A 4,727-nucleotide genomic window follows, 5' to 3' on the forward strand; every position below is an offset into this window, starting at 1 on the left:
AATTTCAAAAAGTCATTTCTGACTAAAAAAGGAATATTTCATATAAAAAAAAAATCAAGAGATTGTTTTGAAGACTTTTTTTTCCTCCCAAAATGAGAAGACTTTTGGAACAAAACGTTTCCTTGCAACCAGTTTCCACTTCAACCCCCACCAGCATTCTTCTGATTAGAAAGCCTGCCAAAACATTCCTGAGATGCACAAAGAGGCCTCTGCAAACTTTGTAAGAAAGTATGCTGCTGGGGTGACACTTGAATACCACTTTAGCATGTATAGAGGCATCTTCCTGCATCTAGGATGCTTGAATTGGTCCAAGAGGTGGACTGTTCTTAAGCTTTTAGAGAATGTGCCATTCACCTGTGGAAAAAGCCTGGCTTAATTCCTTGAACTGTCAACCCTGGGGATCAAACCCTGTTTCTACTACTAACCTCCAAAGTGACCTTGGGTGAATGACTTCTTTCTCTGCTTCTGGTTAAGTCAGGAGCAATTCTGACTGGAATCTGTCTCTCACTTTATGCAAGTATGGTGCCAAGCACAGCGTGGCCTTGATCTCAGCAGGGGCCTGTAGGCATTAATGCACCATTACTAATAATAAATTGCAAAAAGTGAATAAAGAATTGGCTGCAGAAATAAAAGCTATAACCTCAAATCATTTATGCTTCAACATTTTTAGATAAACCAGAGGTTCCTCTCTATTTTCCTGACACTAATAATTACAATAATAATAAAGTCCTTTTACAGCTAAATTATGAATCACTCATGTCCATTTTGGTTTCGGTGTGTAATTTTTTTTTCAGTCAAAGCAATTCCCTATGTCCATTCTGTAATATTTGGAAGCATTTTGACATTTCCAAAGGTGAGTGGACATCTGGAAAAATTATATCTTGTGGTACTATAATCTACTGCGCTTCGTGAAGAGACAATAAGTAACGCAAATGGGATTAAAGGCTGTTATTCTGGTTTGCTGTCTTTTAACTATGTCTTTAAAGATGTCTTTTAACTACCCTTGTATATTTAAAACTGTAATTGTCTATTTTAAAGATTTGCAGAATGAATAAAATGACTTGTTTTCTGAAAAGAAAATTGCACTGCAGAAAGATGATCATGCAAACAGTCTAGGGTGACAGCTGATAGTTAAATGGAAAATTAATTCTTCACAGTCAGTCAAGGCAGGAACCTCTTCCTCCAAAACAAGTGTGAGATTGCATAGGTGTCAGTACAGCATGGGACCACTGAGAGACTGCTGGACTAAGTGATGTGAAACTGTAAATAATCTATTCTCCCATACAGCCTGTAAATTTCAGCACAAGTGTAGGTGCTTGAATCCCTTGAGCGGTGTTCCTGGTACAGGAGTAACACCTGTGGTATGTGAGAAGGAGAATTCAAAGAGACAGTGGTCTTTCCTATCCAAGAGCAGAGGGGCTGGACCCGATGGTCTGTAAGGTCCCATCCAGCCTCTAACAACTATGCAACTATGAAAGTGTTCTCTAGTGACAAATGGTAAATCCTTGCACCCCTGTCTCAATTCCTTGTCTCAGTAACTTACAGTCTTCATCATCTTACAGTCTCCCCTAGAGAAGGTGAAGCAGGCCAAGAGCAAACCAGGGTATGAAATGGGCTCAGACTAGGTCTATTAGATTTTCTGCTGTAGGTGTGTCAGCAAGGGGCATGAACAGAGAGCACCCTGCCACTACATGGTGTCAAACTGCCAGCTGTGAGTGCAGCTCCGATGACAGAAGAGGGCTTTTTCCATTGTGCCATTCCAAGAGGTAAAGTAGTTACCCTATAGAAAACACTCTTTTGCCAGCATAAACTTTGTCTCCATTACAGGGTACTGTCAACATAGTGATGCCAGCACAGCTCAAACAGCATCAGCTCCAGATATGAACAACGGGTGCCCCCAGTGGCTGGGGGGGCACGGCAGTGGTGGGAGCGTGGCAGGAGCGCGGTGGTGGTAAGTGGGGGAGCTCCCACAGACGCCACCAGAACTGGCGATGGTGGAAAGGGGGGTGGCGAATGCCAACCAGGGGTCAACAACTACCCACAGGCACTGCCAGCAGCATTGGCAGCATGTAGTGGGGATGGCGGACCACCGACAGGTGGTTTCAGTGGTGGAGTGGTGAGCAGCAACCCCCCGCAGGCACCGCCGACAGTGTCGGCAGTGCCTTTTTCTAGGGGGTGCACTGCCACACTCAGTGGGTGCACGTACACCTGCCTGCACCCCCTGCACATTGCACCTGGCTCCAGAATTTAAAGCAAAGTTCCCACTCCTTCCCTGTCACTCTACTTGCCCAGGAGGATGTGGGACAATGCTAAACTGGCTACTCTAGCGAGTGGGGTAGAAGAAGGACTGGGACTTTTTTCACACCCCATCCCCTTCCTGTCTACTTTCCTTCCAGCAAGGAACATGAGGTGGACAGCTCCTGGTCTCTGCCTCACTCTGGCCAGAATCTCAATCTGAGGAGGCAGAGGGTAGGGCATGGTTCTGGTTGACTTCAGACCAGCATAGCTAACAAACTCTTTCATCTAAGGAGGGCAACACAAAGGACTATGCACTCACTGACTTCCCTGGGAGCTGCAGTACTTTGGAAGTCAGGCCATACCAGTGAACACCTAGGTTGAGATGTGGGATCTATCTTAAGGCTGCTATTTTAAAACAAAAACTTGGTCTAAGTTTATTGCTATAACTCTTGAGCCTCCTCTGTCTGGGAGCGTGGGCAGGACTGACTGAAAATAACAGCCAACCCTTAGTAATAAATATGTCAATTTTATAAGTTTTGCTTGTGGACAATTAATTAAAACCAGGTTGCATAAGACTTCTCAACAGACACCCTGTTTAAGAACCAAACACATATAATAGGCTAGATCTTTAACTGGTCCAAATGAGTGTAGCTCCATGAATGTCAAGAAAGTAAACCCCAGTCCGACTAGATGATCTGGCCCAATACCTATAGAAAAATTGTGTTCAAATAATCGGAGATGCAAGGATTTCTTAGGGTGACATCTTTCGTGCATCAGCTATGTAGTTGGGTTTAGTTAGACAAACTTTTGAATGCAAGACAATTTTGTTAGATCTTTCCCTGATGAAGTTCTGCCCTGAGAGACCAGGTAAAGAAAGTCTTGCATTCAAAAGTTTGTCTAACATTATCCCAGCTACATTGTTGGTCCAGCAAAATATATCACACTAAGAAATCCTTCTCTCACCTAATTTCTGAATTATGATGGCTACAATACCACTGTTACACTCCTGTTCAAGTAATGCTCATATCTCTGCTTCATTCTTATATAGACTTTAGTGTAGTACCTGAATAGCCCACATTTAATGTAAATAGCCTCACAGCTCTCCAGTAAGGGAGAGATTAACTCTTTTTTACAGGTAGGGGAATTGAGTGACAGAGAGATGAAGGTCACACAAGAAGCCTGTGGTAGAATAGCAACTTGAACTCAGGTCACACAAGCATCACGCCAGACAAAGATGTAGTAAATTCTTTTGGCACTGTTGAACTTAGAAAGTGGGTTTTAAACCTAGTGCTCTAAGAATTGCCACAACACTTGGTTGATGAATACCAGAAAGGCTTGCTTTCAGAACTACCAACAAGCTACAAAACTAAATGACAGAAAAAAGATTCTTTCTCAGTATAAAATGAGCTATTAGTCCTTGTATTATCTTAGCTGCAAAGAGATCTTTACCCTGTGCAAGCAGGAAGCAGTTCTTGTACAGCCTCACAGCGTGGATCCTTCACTTATCAGCTGGGTGGCAGGATTGCTTCTTGGTCTTCCCTGCACTACACACACCTTGCTGGCACATCTGTGCAGTTCTTATACTGTTTAATTGTATAGCTTCAAAGCATTTTCCCTTGCTAATTAGCTGATAAAAGTCCAAGCAAAACAGGGAGGAAAACGGTGACCCCCATATTACAATTGTTAAATTGCCTGACTCCTGTTTTTGGATTTGTCTAGGTGTGAAGACTTGTGTTTTTCTGCAGGTCCTGCAATTATAGGTCAGTTACAGGTGATGGGTCTTGAGTGGTCAAACCAGGATACTTAGAGGCATTGGTACCAGACCTGTCTTTGGGTTTTTGTTTATCAATAGGGCAAATTTACAATAGCTTGTACCGGTGATAGTCTATTTACAAAACTCCAGACATATATTGAATGATTGAGACATTTGTAACACCTTAGACATTGGATTCCTGTTTTGAGAAATGTGAGCATGTCATGTGCAGGACATCTTTCATGTACCTTTTACAGGTTTCTCTTGAAATGAATATTTAGTCTTTTGTTTTCTTTAGCTTCTAGTTCAATTGAAGTGCATATGTAGTTTCCTTGCCTTCTCTAGTTATACTGGCTTAGCCTTTTCTTTGGCTTTCTTAGCTTGGAAATATACATGTGATGAGTGGTTCAGGTCTCTGCCAAAAATTTTAACCATCATTTTTATTATTTTATGGTATGCGTCTGGCATTGGGTACTGCAAGTACTCCACTGTCTTGACACCTAATGGGTTGCAAGCCATTAGCTGAGTTTGATTTCTTGTGGCTGTCTTGTTACCAGGACCCAGTCTTGCCCCCACCATTGTCTTGCATTTTTGTGTAAGAGACATTGTCCAAGCTTTCACAGATTTTATAAGCAGCAGGTACCCTGGGCAGAATGCATGTTATGGGGGGTGGGGATGTTATGCTAACAGCTGGAGGCAAATTGGGGAAGGGGAGCAGTCTTACTGCCCACAGCCT

General features: G+C 42.8%; 1 long non-coding RNA gene across 1 annotated transcript; it reads right to left on the reverse strand.

The window, feature by feature from the left end:
- Nucleotides 1-629: 629 nt before the first annotated feature.
- Nucleotides 630-3,752, reverse strand: LOC109301002. Its single transcript, XR_002098399.1, has 3 exons — nucleotides 3,587-3,752; nucleotides 3,040-3,042; nucleotides 630-640 (listed from the first exon to the last, which is right to left on the reverse strand). It is a non-coding gene; the product is annotated as an uncharacterized LOC109301002 (long non-coding RNA).
- Between the last annotated feature and the right edge of the window lie 975 nt (nucleotides 3,753-4,727).

The sequence above is a fragment of the Gavialis gangeticus genome, unplaced genomic scaffold (genome assembly GCF_001723915.1).
Source record: "Gavialis gangeticus isolate Ggan-Ray unplaced genomic scaffold, GavGan_comp1, whole genome shotgun sequence".
Lineage (NCBI taxonomy): Eukaryota > Metazoa > Chordata > Crocodylia > Gavialidae > Gavialis > Gavialis gangeticus.